We start from the raw sequence: 20,813 nt of genomic DNA on the forward strand, positions 1-20,813 counted from the left end.
ATCAACCCTGTCCTCAGGGCCCACTAACAGGGCAGGTTTTATGTATTACCTTGGGGAGATACAGACTAGAATACTGCAATCACTGAGCAGCAAATGATATCACCTCTGATGTATTTCAGTTATCTTGCAAACCTGGCCTATTAGTGGGCCCTGAGGACATGGTTGATGACCACTGCCTTACAGTGAACAGAAATATAGAAAAGTGTTGCGCTATACCCAACAAATTACAAATATCAGTGAAATGTGACAAAATTGATACATAGATCATATGATAAAATAATATATAGAATATATAATAAACTAAAACTAAATCTTATGAAGTCCAAATAATTAGGTTCAATATGATCAAATGCTCAATCAGTAGATTCAACAAGACTAGACATGCCGAAAATTTTGTTCATTTTAGTTCTCGTTTCAATCCTCTTTTCTTTTTTCCGTTTTTCAGGTCATTCGTTATTATCGCAATTCATAAATTCGAAAATTCGTAAATTTGAAAATCCAAAAGTAAGATAGAAAATCCGAAAAAGTAGTAGTATTAAATAAGCCCGATTATTTGTGTCAGTAGGATCACATAATCCCTGTTGGTGTCAGTAGTATGAAATAAGCCCCATTGTTGGTGCCAGTGGGACAAAATAAGGTGTATATTATCCCACTCACACCAACACTGAGGCTTTGTTTTTTTCTACTGATCCCTGGACTCTGCATTACTCACTATTACTACTCACATTTACCTTACTTTTTAATTGGGTCATGGGGTCTGCACATTGCAGCTGACAGCCCACACCGTGGCACTTCTGCCCATTGGGGCACTAGAAGACCAGGAAAAGGGCCAAGGGCTGTTACCCCCTCCTTGGACACTTCCCTGGTTTATCAGTACAGGACGGAACAAGAGACGGCCTTCTAGCAGTTAGTAAAGGCAAGACAATTCCATAGAGTGTTAATCATGACTACAAACTGATCTCCGGATAACAGCTCCTATGATGACCATAGAGGTGATCATTTTGGTTCTTATCTTCTTTCAAATGAAAAAAAAAAAAATTTGCATGGCATGGAATGGTCCACATCAGTTTGCTGTACATGGTTTCAATCAATTTTCAGGGAGCCAAAACCATGGGGCGAAATTTGCATGAAAATGTTGCAGCTGGCATTGTAGTTTTTCTAGACAAGAAAAGTTGCATATATTTTTGTCATCCTAAATGGGAAAAGACTTAGGTCCCATTCACATCTCAGCTTTTTGAAGCTCGAAGCTCCAAAACGCTGGGAGAGGAAAAAAAAATCAATTATTCTCTAGGGAGATGGTTCACATCCCTACTGCAAGTCACATGAAGCTCAACAAAGTTCAGCAGTTGGCATCAATAGACCCTTCAGCACACCCCGGCACCCCATCCAGTTCTGGAGTTCCCTGCGGTCCCGCTGAAAAAAAAATCCCTGTATGTATGGATTCCTCAAGCCATAGAATGGGGGTATCATGTATAGCTGTATCAAGTGTGGGTAATTAATGAGAAACTCTCTCATTGCTAAACAGGAAAAAGGGTCTTTTCAACAGACTGATTTATAAAGCTACCCAAGAACTTGGACTACCATATCTAGCTTTATCCAAAGATACCCCATTATGTTCCCATAACTTTACAATCACTTATAATTTCTCCTATCATTGCTATGTACAGTACACTATATACAGGGGGGCCACTGATAAGGGGGTGGAACTGGCCCTCCTGTATGGGGCTGATACCTCTTTTTTATGGTTGACTAAGGGGAGTGGGGGGACCCTGCTAGGTAGGCTGTATGCAGCCCTATGATTTCTAATGGTGGCCTTATCTGTATATATATATATATATATATATATATATATATATATATATATATATATATATATATACACACAGTATATATACTCTGTGTGTGTGTGTATATATGTGTGAGTGTGTGTATATATATATATATATATATATATATATATATATATATATATATATATATATATTATAAATACTGTGTGTGTGTATATATAAATGTATGTGTATAAATAATACACATAAGGCAGGAATTAGGCCAATCTGAGTTTTAATAATTCTCTTCATCTTCATAACAGAGTGCCATCAGAGGATGTATTTGGAGGTGATTAGCGATCATTTTGATCTGATGAGATTGGGTTCATCCATCCAGAGGATTCTGGGGGGAGCTTCAAGAAAGAGAAAAATTATTACAGTGATATTCCCAACGTTACGCATAGTTATATATAGAGAATCAGTTATAGATAAGTTGATAAAAAGACATCTGTTCATCAAGTTTAAACCAAAGAAAAAAAATAAATAAATTAAAAACCTACATCTTCAGATCCTTAAAGTATCAGTAAACCCACATCATAAAAAACAGTAAATGGTGTATTACATGCTGTTCAAACTCACTCAGTCTCTATGAGATTTGTTTTCTGTAGTCTGCGAAAAAGCATGGTTGATCCTGCTGCTCTCTATCTCCCCCTTCTGTCCATGTCCCCAATTCAGCCAGGGATTTTGCAGGGCAGTGTTGGCAACTCTGCACATGCTCAGTTTTCCGTGAGTTTCTATGCTAAAAATGTCCTCCCTATCACATTGGAGCAGCCCATGTGACTATAGAGTCACACATGTGGGCGTATACACAGTGGTAAATGACAACCCACTCACTCCCCCTCCTCCATGCCTACTAACCAGCTAAACACAATGGGAGCAGGATATTACATGTAGTTTGAGAGGGGCGTGACACAGCATGTGACTGGTAGAAATCTGCCCACACCATGTTATTACCAAAGAATATTAAAGATTTAATTTCAAATATACAGTTGTGCTCATAAGTTTACATACCCTGGCAGAATTTATGATTTCTTGGCCATTTTTCAGAGAATATGAATGATAAAACAAAAACTTTCCTTTCACTCATGGTTAGTGTTTGGCTGTTTATTATCAATCAACTGTGTTTACTCTTTTTAAATCATAATGACAACTGAAACTACCCAAATGACCCTGATCAAAAGTTTACATACCCTGGTGATTTTGGCCTGATAATATGCACACAAGGGGTTTGAATGGCAGGTAGACCAAATAACATTTCAGCCACAACTGCCAGGAAAACTGTTCAGGATGCAAAGAAAAACCCGAAAATAACTTCAGGGGAAATTCAGGACTCTCTGAAAACATGTGGTATGGCTGCTTCAAGATGCACAATAAGGAGGCACTTGAAGAAAGATGGGCTGCATGGTCGAGTCGCCAGAAGAAATCCATTACTATGCAAATGCCACAAACTGTCCCACTTACAATACGCTAAAAAGCACAAAGACAAGCCTCAAACCTTCTGGCACAAAGTCATTTGGAGTGATGAGACCAAAATTGAGCTTTTTGGCCACAACCATAAATGCTACATTTGGAAAGGAGTCAACAAGGCCTATGATGAAAGGTACACCATTCCTACTGTGAAACACGGAGGCGGATCGCTGATGTTTTGGGCATGTGTGAGCTACAAGGGCAAAGATTTGTCTAACTTGCTTTTTTTAAAGCAGACACTCACTAGATCAACAAGCTACTTATAAATATTATTAGCCAGTTATATTTTGAGCATTTGCCATCACATCCTGCCCTTTTTTAAAGCAATCTACACAAATGTCCAAAGCTAGCTCCTTTGGAAGACTAATGTACAGTTACTGTAAAGAAGCCTTTCCATATGTGAAGGTAAACCTCTTTTGCGCAAAGCGTAAAGAGTGGCCCCTTGTCCTCTGGACCTTTAAGTGAAAAATGAAGATGAAGTTTACTATATGGATCATTTATATATTTATGCATATTCTCTCTAATCACCTCTTCTCAAGGAAGAATACTGTACTTCAGTTCAGCTAATCTTTCCCTATATCCAAGGTCCTCCATGCCCATTATTCTTTTAGTTGTTCTTCTCTGCACTCTCTCCAGTTCTCCAAACTGGTGCCCCAAAATGGTCTACATTTTCCAGATGAGGTCTTACTAATGCTTTGTACAGGGGCAGATTATATGTCTCTCCATCATGAGTCATGTTTATAACTAGGGATGAGCTGAACACCCCCCAGTTCGGTTAGCAGCAGATCATGCGAACAGGCAAAAAATGTGTTTAAACACGCAAACACCGTTAAAGTCTATGGGACACGAACGTGAAAAATCAAAAGTGCTAATTTTAAAGGCTTCTATGCAAGTTATCGCCATAAAAAGTGTTTGGGACCCGGGTCCTGCCCCGGGGGACATGTATCAATGCAAAAAAGTTTTAAAAACAGACGTTTTTTCGGGAGCAGTGATTTTAATAATGCCTAAAGTGAAACAATAAAAATGAAATATTCCTTTAACCACTTCCCGCCCGCCCTATAGCGGATTGACGTCCGGGAAATGGTTCTGTTATCCTGACTGGACGTCATATGACGTCCAGCAGGATAACATGCCGCAGCGCGCCCCCGGGGGCACGCATCGCGGCGATCGGTGGAGCGGTGTGTCAGTCTGACACACCGCTCCACCGTTCTTGGTAAAGAGCCTCCGGCGGAGGCTCTTTACCACGTGATCAGCCGTGTCCAATCACGGCTGATCACGCTGTCAATAGGAAGAGCCATTGATCGGCTCTTCCTCACTCGCGTCTGACAGACGCGAGTAGAGGAGAGCCGATCGGCGGCTCTCCTGGCAGGGGGGGTCTGCGCTGATTATTTTTAATTAATTTCTAATTATGTTTATCAGCGCAGCCCCCCCTCAGATCACCACACTGGACCACCAGGGATCACCACTAGGACCACCAGGGAAGGGGCAACATGTGGATGGCCAGGTATGTACCCCATGGCCATCCACATGTGCCCAGTGTGCCAAATCTGTGCCAATCAGTGCCCACAAATGGGCACTGATTGGCACCATTATGTTGCAGTGATGCCCAGCAATGCCACCCTTAGGGGCATCACTGCAAACAAGCAGTGCCATCAGTGCCACCCATCAGTGTCCATTCATGCCACCTGTCAGTGCCCATCCGTGCCCATCAGTGCCCATCTATCAGTGCCCATCCATGCCCATCTGTGCCAACTATCAGTGCCACCCATAAGTAACCATCAATGCCACCTATGAGTGCCCATCAATGCCACCTATGAGTGCCCATCAGTGCCGCCTATAAGTGCCCATCTGTGCCACCTATGAGTGCCCATCAGTGCCGCATACCAGTGCCACCTATCAGTGCCCATCAGTGCCGCCTATCAGTGCCCATCAGTGCCACCTATCAGTGCCCATCATCAGTGCCCGTCAGTGCCACCTCATCAGTGCCACCTCATTGGTGCCACCTCATCGGTGCCCATCAGTGCCACCGTATCAGTGCCCGTCAGTGCCCGTCAGTGCAGCCATATCAGTGCCCGTCATTGAAGAAGAAAACGTACTTATTTACAAAAAAGTTTTAACAGAAACAAAGAAAAACTTGTTTTTTTTCAAAATTTTCGGTCTTTTTTTATTTGTTGCGCAAAAAATAAAAACCGCAGAGGTGATCAAATACCACCAAAAGAAAGCTCTATTTGTGGGAACAAAATGATAAAAAATTTGTTTGGGTACAGTGTAGCATGACCGCGCAATCGTCATTCAAATTGCGACAGCGCTGAAAGCTGAAAATTGGTCTGGGCGGGAAGGTGTCTAAGTGCCTGGTATTGAAGTGGTTAAATATCGTGCTTGGGGGTGTCCTTAGTAAGCCTGTAAAGTAGCGTATCTTTCCCATGTTTATAACAGTGACACAGCAAAATGACATTTCTAAAGGAAAAAATTTCACTTAAAACTGCTCGCGGCTGTAATTTATTGTCGGATATAGATAAAAATACTACAAATACCCCAAAAAAATGGCGTGGATGTTACCCCCAAAATCCATACCAGGCCCTTCAGGTCTGGTATGAATATTAAGGGGAACCCCGCACCCAAATTTAAAAAAAAATGGTGTAGGGGCACCAAGGCACTGTATACTCTGAACAGAAGTATATATACTATGCGGCCTGCCCTATATACTCTGCAGAAAATTGGGCCTTACGTGTTGGTGGTACCAGAACACTGTAAGCCCTCACAATTACTCTTGTTGGGCGTAGGAACGGGCCCTGTTGTGAAATATTATATCAAGAATTGTAATTACATGCCCCTCTTAAACAGGGGCAGAAAAATTGGGCCTTTGGTGGTGGTGGTGCTTCAACACTGTAACCCCTCACAGATACTCTTGTTGGGCGCAGAAATGGGCCCTGCTGTGAAATATTAGATCAAAAATTGTAATTACATGCCCCTGTTAAACAGGGGCAGAAAAATTGGGCCTTGGGTGTTGGTGGTGGTGCCCTACACCAAAAATATTGTTGGAAGCTAGCATCATCAAGATTGAGGAGGAATAGGATAGTCAGCATAGGCAGTCTTCAAGGGATCCCAGATCAAAAGCAAATTCAATCAGTTACATCAGCATCAGGTGCTTGATAGCTGCTGATCCAAGACTGATTCATTTTTATGAATGTGAGCCTATCAACGGAGTCTGTGGACAGGCGCACTCTTTAATCCATTACAAACCTTCCAGCAGCACTAAATGTGCGTTCAGAAAGAATGCTGAATGCAGGACCGCCCAGTTGCTCAATTGCATATTAAGCAAGTTCTGGCCACTGGTCCATCCTCAAGACCTAGTAACCCAGTGGATACTATTTTGGAAAGGTCTCCAAGTCTGTTCTTGCCCCTAGATATTCCTGCACCATGTAATGCAGATGCTGGTGATGGTTGCTTGAACCAATCAGACCTTGGCGCTGAGGACTGAAAAATTGTTTAAAGGCATCGGTCAGCCGGCCACCTTCTCCACCGCTCTTCCTCTGACTGAATGAAGCCTCAGCAAAACTTTGTCCAGCACCAGGAAATTGTAACCTCCCAGGGTCTGGAAATGCATTGCACAAAACTTTCTTCGAGGCCTCCTGAAGATGTTTCATCCTCTGCTCCCTCTGCGAAGGCAGGATGAGCTCTGCAACCTTACCCTTGTAACGTGGATCAAGAAGGGTTGCCAGCCAGTAATGATCCCTCTCCTTGATACCACAAATCCTAGGGTCCTTTCGCAGGCTTTGCAGAATCAGGGAGGCCATGCAGCGCAAGTTTGCAGAGGCATTTGATTCTGAGTCCTCAGAGTCACTAAGGATTACATGATCCGTAACTGCCTCCTCCAAGAAATGTACAACTCCTTGGGTTTATGTGGACTGAAAACCATCCCTTGAAGACTGCTGCTGAGTGTTATCCTCCTGACACAATCCTCCTCCTCCTCTTCTTGCTGTGTGTTTGGTGGGCCCGCAGGAATGCTATCTGAATAAAGGGGGCCTTGAGAGGAAAGGGAGTCCTCCTCTTCCTCCTGCTGTTCTGCCTCAAGTGCCCTCTCCATGATTCCACAAAGCATGTGCTCCAACAGGAAGACTAGAGGAACAGTGTCACTGATGCATGGATTGTCACTGCTCACCATCGTCGTGGCCTCCTCAAATGGTGACAGGACAGTGCATGCATCCTTGATCAGTAGCCACTGGCATAGCGAAAAGAAGCCAAGCTCCCCTGACCCTGTCCTGGTGCCATACTCGCACAGGTACTCATTGATGGCCCTCTGCTGTGTGTGCAGCCGCTGCAGCATTGCCAATGTTGAGTTGGTGGGCATTTCATAAATGAGGCGGTTGGTGGGCAGGTTGCATTCCCTTTGAATGTCAGCCAGCCCAGCACTGGCATTGTGTGACCAGCGGAAATGACCACAGACTTTTCTGGCCTGCCTCAGGAGATTCTGTAAGCCTGGGTACATGCTCAAGAATCGCTGCACCACCAAATTCAGGATGTGTGTCAAACATGGAACATGGGTCAATTGTCCCTGTCAGAGGGCGGAGAGAAGGTTGGTGCCATTGTCACATACAACCATTCCTGGCTGAAGCTGGCATGGCATCAAACACCTCTGAGCCTGCCCCTGCAGAGCTGACAGAATTTCTGCCCCAGTGTGACTCCTGTCCCCTAGGCAGACCAACTCAAGCACCACATGGCATCTTTTAGCCTGATTGCTTGTGTAGCCCCTTGAATGCTTACAGAGCATCGCTGGTTCAGAGGACAAATCTGCAGAAGAGGCCATAGAGGAAGAAGAAGAGGAGGGGGTGGAGGAGAGAGCTGTGGCAGAATCACCACTAGCATTTTGGAGGCGTGGTGGCGGAACAAGCTCCAATAACATTGAACCCTGTCCTGCACCCTTCCCAGCTCCCAGCAGAGTTACCCAGTGCGCCATGAAAGAAAGGTAATGCCTGCTGGACCATGAGTCAGCGGTAATATGAACCTTACTGCTGACCGCCCTGTCCAACAAGGCCAAAACATTGCCTTCCACATCCCAGTAGAGAACTGGAATGGCCTTCTGTGAAAAGCAATGGTGTTTTGGAACCTGCCATTGAGGTACAGCACATTCCACAAATTCATGAAAAGGGGCAGAGTCTACCAGCTGAAAAGGCAGCAGTTGCAGTGCTAGCAATTTGGCCAAGCTAGCATTTAGACGCTGAACATGTGGATGGCTGGGACCGAATTTCTTTCAGCAACTGGGGTAGGGAAATTTGCCTGCTAATATCAGATGATGGTGTGCTGCTAGCAGATTGGCTGCAAGTACTTGGGACACCTATTGCTATACCTTCATTCCATGCAGGTTTTTGAGAGAACTGAAGCTATAGTAGGGTTGGAGATCCGAGATGAGGAGCAAGGAGAAGTCTGCCTTTTTCTTTGATGTCAGTCTTTCAAGTGCTGTTGCCAACGGACTGCATGGCAGGTCGTCATATGTCTGGTCAGGCATGTGGTGCCCAAGCAGCTGCTGTTCTGGCCACGCTTGATCTGCCTCAGACATAGGTTGCAAACAGCAATGGTGCAATCTGCTGCACACGTGTTGAAAAAGGCCCACACCAAGGAACTTTTAAAAGTCAGCGGGGAGTCAGCAGCGCCCTGCACCTGTGGAGCTCTGCAGTGTGATGCAATAGGGTGGTTGCCCTTAAGCTGCCCCCTAGAGGACATCCTGCCTCGTTGGAGTTGTGCCTCCTCCCCCTCCTCCATCACCTCTCTCACCTCACCATGTCCACGACCACCACTGTTGACTGTAATCACAGAGGCTGCTTGCCCTCTTTTAGTGGCCTGTGAGCGTCTGCCTCTCCTTGGTGGCCTTCCAGACATGATGTATTTTTTGTTTTGCAACACCACACTACACTGTATTGTATACTGTGTACACCACCAGAAGTGTAGTAGAAACTGTACACACTGTATTAGATACTGTGTACACCGCCTGCACTCTATTAGCAGCTGTACTATGGCTGCACTGTATTGTGTACTGTGTACACCACCAGAAGTGTAGTAGAAATTGTACACACTGTATTAGATACTGTGAAAAACTGCCTGAAGTGTATTAGAAACAGTACATCACGGAATGCACTGTAGATATAGGCTACACTGGATGCAGAGTATATCTATATATTAATACACTGCCTGCACTGACTGAATATCGAGTAAACACTGAATATATAGTCTATGCTAAATTCAGAGTATATACAGTAGGGACAGAAAGTATTCAGACCCCCTTAAATTTTTCACTCTTTGTTATAGTGCAGCCATTTGCTAAAATCATTTAAGTTCATTTTTTTCCTCATTAATGTACACACAGCACCCCATATTGAAAGAAAAACACAGAATTGTTGACATTTTTGCAGATTTATTAAAAAAGAAAAACTGAAATATCACATGGTCCTAAGTATTCAGACCGTTTGCTCAGTATTTAGTAGAAGCACCCTTTTGATCTAATACAGCCATGAGTCTTTTTGGGAAAGATGCAACAAGTTTTTCACACCTGGATTTGGGGATCCTCTGCCATTCCTCCTTGGAGAACCTCTCCAGTTTTGTCACGTTGGATGGTAAACGTTGGTGGACAGCCATTTTTAGGTCTCTCCAAAGATGCTCAATTGGGTTTAAGTCAGGGCTCTGGCTGGGCCATTCAAGAACAGTCACGGAGTTGCTGTGAAGCCACTCCTTTGTTATTTTAGCTGTGTGCTTAGGGTCATTGTCTTGTTGGAAGGTAAACCTTCGGCCCAGTCTGAGGTCCTGAGCACTCTGGAGAAGGTTTTTGTCCAGGATATCTCTGTACTTGGCCGCATTCATCTTTCCCTCAATTGCAACCAGTTGTCCTGTCCCTGCAGCTGAAAGACACCCCCACAGCATGGCGCTGCCACCACCATGCTTCACTTTTGGGACTGTATTAGACAGGTGATGAGCAGTGCCTGGTTTTCTCCACACATACCGCTTAGAATTAAGGCTAAAAAGTTCTATCTTGGTCTCATCAGACCAAAGAATCTTATTTTTCACAATCTTGGAGTCCTTCAGGTATTTTTTAGCAAACTCCATGCAGGCTTTCATGTGTTTTGAACTGAGGAGAGGCTTCCGTCGGGCCACTCTGCCATAAAGCCCCGACTGGTGGAGGGCTGCAGTGATGGTTAACTTTCTACAACTTTCTCATATCTCCTGACTGCATCTCTGCAGCTCAGCCACAGTGATCTTTGGGTTTTTCTTTACCTCTCTCACCAAGGCTCTTCTCCCCCCGATAGCTCAGTTTGGCCAGACGGCCAGCTCTAGGAAGGGTTCTGGTCATCCCAAACATCTTCCATTTAAGGATTATGGAAGCCACTCTTTTCTTAGGAACCTTAAGTGCAGCAGAAATTTTTTGTAAGGCCAGATCTCTGCCTTGCCACAATTCTGTCTCTGAGCTCTTCAGGCAGTTCCTTTGACCTCATGATTCTCATTTGCTCTGACATGCACTGTGAGCTGTAAGGTCTTATATAGACAGGTGTGTGGCTTTCCTAATCAAGTCCAATCAGTATAATCAAACACAGCTGGACTCAAATGAAGGTGTAGAACCATCTCAAGGATAATCAGAAGAAATGGACAGCACCTGAGTTAAATATATAAGTGTCACAGCAAAGGGTCTGAATACTTAGGACCATGTGATATTTCAGTTTTTCTTTTTTAATAAATCTGCAAAAATGTCAACAATTCTGTGTTTTTCTGTCAATATGGGGTGCTGTGTGTACATTAATGAGGTAAAAAATGAACTTAAAAAATGAAAAATTTAAGGGGGTCTGAATACTTTCCGTCCCCACTGTATATATATATATATATATATATATATATATATATATATATATATATATATATACTAGACTGACTATATATATGTATATCAAATACACTCCCACTAACTGAATAACCTGCCTGCTTAATCTAAATCAAGCTATCTCTCTGTCCATGCCAACAACACTACACACAGCTGCTGTGTAAGCAGCCTTATATAGTGTGGGGCTTGGACTTAGTCCCCCTGAGCACCCTGCCTTTGGCCAATTATGGCTCTCTTAGCAGAGTGAATTATGAGGCATTCCGTGGAGCTCAAATTTTCCGTGAACGCCCAATAATGTTTGCTGTTCGGCGAACGGGTGAACACCCGAACATTGAGCTCATCCCTATTTATAACTCCTGAGGGGGCAAAAAAAAAGAACATTTTCCATGCTTCTGAATTCCCCAGAAAACACATGACACAATGGCTACCAGATAACGATCATATCAGGAAATGATTGTACCACCCAGGGGTGGACTGACAACTTATGGGGCCCCAGGCGAAAGGAGATCACAGGACCCTCTGTGTCCCCACTCACACTCAAGCCACACCCACACAAAGCCCCACCTACATATTGCAGCTCTGCCGCATAGAGAAGGCATTTAAATATCTACTGCAGCATAGTCTGCATAAAAGTTCCCTGCTTCTTTTCGTAGAAGCCACTGGGCACTTCCAGGTTTAAATATAGTTGCCACATGGCACCCATCCTTATGATGCAACCAGGGGTGTTTTATGAAAGCATTGAGTCTGTGTGCAAGGTCATAATTTGGGCCCTAATACCAGGGAAAGAATCCTCTTGAGTGCTTTTGTCATATACCGCTTCCTCCCAGTCTGAATATAGATATCAGATATTCCAACCACTAACAACCAGAAAACAAGACAATACTTGTTTGGTTGCTAAACATGGACAGTTTATTGAAAACACAGATACACAGGTAATACTCTGGACAATCCCCCTACCTTTGCATTCCGGGCGGGGTAGACTGTCCAATCAGCAGTGAGAGCTGTTGGAGGAATTCGCCCCCCACAAATCTCACAGCTAATCTACACACACATACCATAATATCCAAGGCAGACAGACACAATAGAACATTGGAATACAGCCACACCCCAAATGACCCAGCAAAGAGTACACAACAAAATGAGACAATATACCAACCACTCCAAGCTGGCAGAGAGCATCATGGCCTCCTTAACAATGTCCTTTTGCATTACATAACAGAATATCTTCCTAAATGCTTGTAGCTCTCTCAAATGCCAGGGCCCATAGTCGGTAGGCAAGAGGCTAGCATTCAGTACCCTCCAAAAGCTTCTGTCCTGGGTGAGTCTGTCACAATGACCAGGCCAGTTTTTGCTATACGCACTTTGCTACTTTAACTAAAAATTGCGTGCTCATGTGAAGGGGTTAACATCCCGGGTAACCAAGGGGTTAAATGTGTGCCTAAAAGTGGGTAATGTGTGCTGTTTTTTACAAAATATCCCTTTGTTTCTTCTCCCTGCCCTAGAGGGATAAGAAACGGAGAGAGATTGCTCTCTCTGACAATTAACACAGGGCTGTGATTGGACACAGTTGATCAGCAGGTCCCGTTGATAAATTGTTGACCTCGACCTGGTGACAAATTTGCGCTGTGTATAATCACAGTAGGTGCCCTAAACCTGGAAACAGGCAACAAAGTACTAGTATGTCGATGTGCCTGTATGGGCTGTCCGTCCAAAGTACATTTCAGCAGGTGAGTGGTCCGCAAGTGGTAAAAGGACACTCTGATCATGTAAGGTTGTATTTCCATCGTAAGAAACAACCTGTCCTTTGTTGAATTTCCAATTGCTGCTCATAAATTGTCCTATGCTGTTACTCTTTCTCAGCACTAGCCTACCAGTCAGATCTAAGCCTACTGAACACAAATTATTCTCTACAAGCCTAAGGATCCATCTATGACCATCTCCCCATGGGACAATCATTTTATCTCTTTATGGCAAATGGCAGACTTACCTAAGTTTAGCTCAGCTCACTAAATTGGATTCTTGCAACTGTAGTTACAGCCCCAGTTGCAACACTTCTGTTTGCCCGCACAGTGCTTATCTATCATACAGCCTTCATAGATCATATATGCACATTGGGGCTGGGCAGGCTCATTGGAGGGAGGACACCGTCCACTTTTTCCACCTGCAATAAACAGGAAAATTTTTTGGCATGGATTTGTTACTTGGGTCACATGACTTTAGTGTAGCACCCTGACTGGTTGCTTGTATTAGGTAAATTTAGTTGGCTCCTCTGTAGGCAGAGGAGCATGGAGTTAATTGTGTAAGGAGCTGTGCAGTGTCTCACAGGTTGCTGGTCTTCTGCTTTACCTTGTCTTCTACAGTGTTCTGGAAGGTTTTGAGCAGAACAATGCAGCCTGAATATTTATGGGTCTCCAGTGAATCTCTGAAAGGGCATGCTCAGTATGTGGAGGGAACCCCATAAATACTCTGAGGCCTAGCAGTCGGGAGCAGAGTCCAGGGTCCAGTTGTCTGAAGGGGACCCCTAAACTGGGGGCTCTGCCCCTGGGGCAGAAGAGAAAAAGAGACAAGTGGGAAGCTTCAGGTCTTCAGTCAGCGTAGTCTCAGCAAGACTAAGACCAAGATGCCAATAAAGTTTATGTGCGTGTAAAGGTAGGCGTCTCAGTACTTTGGTAATATAGTGTATGTGAGTGTTAATTCTCTTAGTCTAAGCTAGCAATATTTTTTTCAGGTCAAGGGAGTAGCCATAAGGGCCAGGTTTGCCCCCAGTGTGGCAAACCTGTTCATGACTCACTGGGAAGAAGAGAAGATAATAAAAGATCGCGCTAGGGAACTAATATTTTATAAAAGGTTTATTGATGATCTCATGCTTATTTGGAAGGGGGATATCACCACCTTCAAATCTTTTATGGATGAAATTAATATGAATAATAAAAATATCAGGTTGACATGGACCACTAATTATTATAGTATTAATTTTTTAGATTTAGAGATATTTAAAGAGGGTCGGTTATATACATGGAACTATTTTGAACCTACAGATCGCAATGCCTACCTTTTTTTGGATAGCTGTCACCACAAATCAGGGTTATTTAATATCCCTAAGGGACAATTTGTAAGAATTTGTAGGACATTTTCCCGAGAGACAGATTATCTACAACAAGCAGAAATTCTGGCAAATAGGTTTGTACAAAAAGGTTATCAAGCGGAAACTATTGAAGTAGAAAAAAATTAAGGTTTTTAATATGGAGGTGTTGCTGCATAACAAAGGAGGTACTGGGTCACAAAGTTATGAATATAAGGTTATGTTAGATTTTAATATGCAATATAAAGAGGTTGAGAGATTAATTAAAACACTGGAACATTCTACTAAAATATAGAGTATTAGGTCCCCACTTACCAGCCATCCCAGGGTTTATATATATAAAAAAGGCGCCTTCTTTAAGAGATAAAATAGCCTTAGGGGTAATAGATTACCCCAAGAAAAAGAGTAATAAATTATTTAGTTTTTTTTTTCAGGGTTCCATGCATGTGGTAAATGCTTAGCATGTAGACACGGATAACATAAAAAGAGGAAAAAATTACATCTAATAGTACCCATAAAATATATAATATTAAAGATCTTGTCACCTGTTCCTCCAGAGGGGTTCTCTATATGTGGCTGGGGGCTACAATATATTGGACGTAAAACCAGAAGTTTGCAGGTTAGAATAGCAGAACATGCGAAAAATATAAAAAAAGGGGTAACAACGCACAGCGTCTCTAAACATTTTAAACATGTCCATGGCAGAGATCCCAGTTCTCTTAAATCTTGGGAAATTGAAAACATAGAAAGGCATTGGAGAGGAGGAAATGATGTTAGACAGCTAAGCAGAACATGACTGCCGGAAGCAGGCTGGACTGTCAGTACCAAGCAGTGGAAAACAGTAACCCAGTTATTAGTGAATAACTTTACCAGTTGCCATCATCTATGGCAGCACAGCAGTGGTAAGTGGACTGTGATGACACTTAGTCTCTGAAGCGGAGAGCCCAAAGGGAAAGAGGGAGGCTCAGCTACCCAGCAGCAGTTCATGCAGCAGCTGTGGCTACACAGCATTGCTAGCAGCCAGCCCTTGCTCATTCTCTGCTCTAGGCCAAGCTCCTCCCAAGTCCAAGGCGGGAAACGGCAGTACAGAGGGTAAAGGCGGTCCCTGGGTAGGGCTACAGGCACCACCCACTCGTGCTGTGTCTATACTGGTGGTATTTGATCTGTCAGCCGGGAGTCTAGTCCAACCTGGCCGTAACAGCAGAAGTGTCTGTGCCCTACACCTTACCTGTTGCATTATTCACCCTGCCCTCCATTGACTGACTGCTGTGCTGCCTGTTGTAGCAGCGTTGGTGTCATGTGCGATAGCAGGGCAGGGACAATTTTCATTTTTGGCAGGATGCTCAGGGGAGTGAACCCCCCTGACCCCCCACCACATCTACGTCCCTGCCTGCTTTACACATACTTATAAAATGCACTGTTTGGTACTCCATTGCTTTGGTGTGTACTAAGCACCTGATGTATGTCCCAAACTAGGGGTTGTGTACATCAACTATTGGCACTGCTTTTTTGCTTATACTGTAATTAAAGTCCTTTTCTTGGGCAAAATATGTTGGGGAAGGTGAGCTTGTCTTATAGGATTACATTTTTTTTTTTAACTTGTGATTTCATTGGTATGCGGCCGCTTATTCCTTTTAACACTAGCCTACAGAGCAGGGAATTGCTCTCAGGTGGGAACCCAATAGTATTTGGAGAGATTAAGAAGAAGAGAACATTTCCAGAGTGGCATTGATTACTACTTTTCTTTTCTGCAGTTATGCAATGTAGCCTGGTCACCTTCCCAGCTCTCACCTGTGACTGGAAAAGGAAGGAGCAACAGCAAGGTAATGAGCTCATTCCTCTGCTCTCTCAGTCTGTCTTCAGGTTCCATTTTATGTGAATCCAGCACACCTTACTGTCTCTTAGTGCTGCCACTCCTTCTCCCTGTGAGTGGTCTACAGGGGATTGAAAGCAGCTAATATCAAGTCAGTTTTATATATTTATACTACCTGCTATTTTTAATGATTTCTAATGAACACTCTCTTTAATGACTTTGGTTGTTTTAGATAAACATACTAAGTTTGCTGAGGTCTTACATCATTTATGATACATTTCTAAGAATTATACATAATATAAACAGAGAGAGGGAGGAATAAAAGAAAAGGCTTAGGGAAGGAATAGTAGTCATGGAATAGATCCACTTACTTGCAGTCCCTGCTTGGAACAGGACTGTCCCCAGAAGGAAGAGAGATACCACCATCACCTTCATGTCTGCTGGGAATATACCTCTGATTATCAGCTCTGCAAATTGATTTTATAACCAATTAGGACAGGTCAGGAATTGAAACAAAATGTTATATTTTGATATAGTTCCCAGTTTCTCAATCTGTTAGTAACTCAACAATTAATGATTTTTTAAATAGTTATTAGGTTATTGGTCTAGGAAAGTTGACAAATAAGTCAAAAATATTTGCCAAATCCATCACATTCAATCGGATGTGGAATTCCTCGTTCACTCTGAAGAATTCTTAGTTCAGTTTATTTGCCATAAACAAGTCATGATTGTCCAAGGACCAAAATAGTGGATTAAGGGTAATTCTGCTACTTGTCATTGCTTATGATAAGGGCCTAATTATCAAAATTATTCACTTATGGGCCTTCAAGTTATTTAACAAGATATGGTTGTTTCCATTAAATAAGTAATTATTGTCAATGTATTTTTCCAACAGAATAACCTAAAGCCTTTCCTTTACAAATGGCACACCTTACCTGAGGATTGTAGCCCACCACCCATAGCCTCCAACTTTTTCTAGAAGAATGACCACCAAAGTCCATAAAAATAATCACAGCTTCACAAAGCTGTGAAATGGAAGATACCATACTTAGAAATTCCTTCATTATTCAGAAAAAACTTAATTAGAAAAAAATAATATGACTACTACTTTTCCCAGAGAATTTTTTTTTTTGTGGAAACGCAGAGCGTTACCCCAGAACTTAAAAATCTAATACTAAGAAAAAAAAAAAGACTTATATGGGACAACACAATGGGCATACTGTATGTGGAATTTCATTCAAAAAGGTGGAAGGGGGTTAAAGCTACTAGTTAGGGTTTGTATTGCGTGCAGTTACCAATAGAGGTCAGAGCCAAGATAACAACGTGTATAAGGGTTGACAAGCCTGAAAAGGATTACATTGCATTGCAAAAATATGTTCCACTAAAAAAATGGTGCTGACTTTACAACATGTATAATGCAAACAGGCAACCCTGACCATACATGGACTACAATCAGCCTATCCTGACAATACATGGACTACAAACAGGCTATCCTGACAATACGTGGGCTATCAAGCGGCGACCCTGACAATTATCATAGACTACAAATGGGTAACCAAGACAATGTGGGCTACATAGGGACAAGCCTGCCAATTTGTGGCATACCATAGGGCAATCCTGACAATACAAACAGGCAACCAGGACAATATATTGGTTGCAAAGTGTCAATCTGTCCTTCCCACAATCCAAAGCTCACTGTCCTCTTCCTCTCTGCAATCTCTGGTGACAAGGCTTTGGTTCAGCTTTTTCTGTAGCTGTCTATAGTCCTTAAAGGAGATGTACAGCCAAAGCTTGTTGCAACAATGGAGTCAGGATATGCCCACATGCCTGGACCGACACCCGGCTTAGCCTCTCAGCGAGCCGCTGAGAGGCTGGCGACCCACTCCTGCCCCTTCACAGCCCAGCACTCTAGTGAGCGCGGGGGTGCAGAACAGAGAGCTGCTGACTGACAGTCAGCAGCTATCTGCTCAGGGAGCTGTGACAACCAAGCGATCGGCGGTGTTCGATTGCTCGGTTCTCAGTGTTGGAGGTGCCAGGGGACAGATGCAGCATCAGACCAATGCTGCATCCATCTAGGAAAGTATGATTCTGAAAAAAAAAACCAAAAAAACCCCATACATCCATTTTAACAGCTTGAGAGGAATAGAGGATGTGCAGGGCAGAAGCAGGGATTTAAAGCCCAGCCCCTATTGCCAGACATAGTACCCTTTTCAACCAGGGGCTACACACTCCCCCCACCCAGAGTCTTTGGTCCCCAAAGAAACAACAGAATACAGCAAATACAGACAGGAGCATAACATAAAACTATACAAAGCTCTAACATTCAACTAAACAGGCCTATTGGAAATAGCTTGTATTATAACATGTTCTCTAACAAACATTTCAGCCAAGGGAACTTCCCACCAAAGTATGTCAGGAGAAGAGCCAGATTTGTTATCCACCAAAGCCATAGAGGAAAATACTAGCATCTCTTGTGATCTTTAGGTTGTGGACACAGTCCTCAGGAACCGGAATATGGATCTGGGAATACTGCAGAGACTGAAGATGATCCGATACACAGAGACTGGTATGACAGTTCCACATTACATGGCATAAGAAATCATATCAGGAATAGAATACACTCTTTTGACAATTAGTGCCCAGTGCTTAATTAAAACAAACAATGATACCCAGATTTTACCTAATAAATTTAAATACAGTCTATATGTTGCAAATATGGTTAATAATCTCCACAGTGCAAAAGTGGGTGGGAGTAATTAGCATGCTTTATTAAATGGCAGCTGCAATCAAATAGAGGATAGTCATCACTCTGGGGGGAAAAGGGGTGTAACTGACAGAACAATTATACAGTACATAGAACAAATATAAACTGTGCAGGTATGCTACAAAATAATTCTGACTAACATTGCAATGACAATGTGCAAATATCCAATATGCTCTGTATGCTGTGAACATCTTCCTGTAAACCTACATTGACAATCATGCAGCTTGTTCTCCCATTACACAGTGGTTGTTTTACTTGTCACAGGACCATAAACTAGATCATTTTACTCTACCACAGTCAAAATTATGGCTCCGAGAATAATATTTCTTACCTGAAATAGAAGACGTTCACTGCTCTGTGGGAACAGGGCTGTAACTGATGGGACGCTCTCAACAGAAAGAGGGTGACTATGTTTCTCTTTCAGTATTTAGCATTTACAAATATTGAGGTAGTCAAGCATATCAATGTGAGCAAAGAAAGCTCCCAAAAAGTAAAAAAATAAATAAATAAAAAATAAGAATACTTTTATTTATACCAAAACTTGAAAAACTGAGGATTATGGTGCATCTCAGTAATTAAAGAAAAGAACATATATCCACAGCATTAATAACAGTGGGTAAACACAACCTTATATGGGTGACTTGTACCAAAAACAACTATATCTATACCAGAAATACAATGCATTATGAAACAAAAGGCATGATACAGAACAAATCACAATTGTAAAGCAGTATTCCCTCTGTCAACGCATTTCTCTGCTGAACCCAGCTTATTCAGGACAAAAGAACCCAAATATTTGGTTGATAATTTTACATAGGTCCTCACTGTGACATACTCACCCGGTACAGAGGCTTTTGGAGGAGATTGAATGCTAGCCTCTTGCCTACTGACTATGGGCCCTGGCATTTGAGGGAGCTACAAGCATTTAGGAAGATATTCTGTTATGTAGTGCAAAAGGACATTATTAAGAAGGCCATCATGGTCTCTGCCAGCTTGGGACTCAGTGGACAGATGTATGTGAAAGGAATGCTGATTAATGAGATCTGGAAAGCCTGGGTCTTTCACCCAATAGTTTATTGTGCTCAATAACACACCCTTGTCTACTTATGTGTATTGTAAGTTGAGAGTGAGGAGACGATAAATCTACCCTGAAAGGTCATATCTCTGAGTCACCTAGTCTGGGTAAATGATTAGATAATAAGAATGGGAAGAAGTTGGGACTTTGTATGAGGCAGAGACTTGGCGAGGACTCGTGCCTCCATCCCTGTCAATATGATAAAGGGGAGAGGCGGGACTTTAAAAGAAACGCGCAGTCGATAGTGGAGGGTCAAAAAAAGGATATATATTTTATAAAAAGCATGAAAAATATTCCATACAGATAAGTACATAGGGCACAAAAATTCATCATTTATTACATATATTTATATTTATCGGAAAGTGTGTGTCTAATGTGTAGGCAGCATATTGAACCTGTGTCAGGGATGGTAGCCGTGAAAAACAAACCAATAAATCAATTGAATTATGTGATAAGCAGATCCAAAATTAATGTGAAGTATGGTCCAAAAAAAGTTAGTGAATGCAATGTCTTGGATGCCTTACCTAGTGCTGGGAGGTATACACACAATCCACATCAGGGACCACCACCCTTTGGAATTCTGTCCACCCCCGGTGTTGTCATGTGAGGGGGTCCCACTTGCGCCGGTCGCCGGCACAGCTCCCGGAAAAGGTGCCCCCATATGGGGAGCCACCAGCTCTCACCATTGCACTCCTACTGCATGGTAGTTGTGAGTACTTTTATGGATAGGGGTTATTCCCAAGTCATATACATTTTTATATATTTTTCCTATATTTTTTACAAGCATTGACCTTGAAATTTATTATATGTTTTATTTTCAGCGAATACTTTGTCGCTCCTGTGGAGTGGATATAAATACTCCACGAAACGCGTCAAGCTTTTGTACATACAATGTGTAGTACCAATGTAATACAGATATATT

At 42.7% G+C, this 20,813-nt stretch overlaps 1 long non-coding RNA gene across 1 annotated transcript; it reads right to left on the reverse strand.

Moving 5' to 3' along the window:
- Positions 1-2,047: 2,047 nt before the first annotated feature.
- On the reverse strand, positions 2,048-19,297 carry LOC141139031 (uncharacterized). Its single transcript, XR_012243707.1, has 4 exons — positions 19,148-19,297; positions 16,424-16,519; positions 13,145-13,318; positions 2,048-2,182 (listed from the first exon to the last, which is right to left on the reverse strand). It is a non-coding gene; the product is annotated as an uncharacterized lncRNA (long non-coding RNA).
- Between the last annotated feature and the right edge of the window lie 1,516 nt (positions 19,298-20,813).

The sequence above is a fragment of the Aquarana catesbeiana genome, linkage group LG04 (genome assembly GCF_042186555.1).
Source record: "Aquarana catesbeiana isolate 2022-GZ linkage group LG04, ASM4218655v1, whole genome shotgun sequence".
NCBI classification, from domain to species: domain Eukaryota; kingdom Metazoa; phylum Chordata; class Amphibia; order Anura; family Ranidae; genus Aquarana; species Aquarana catesbeiana.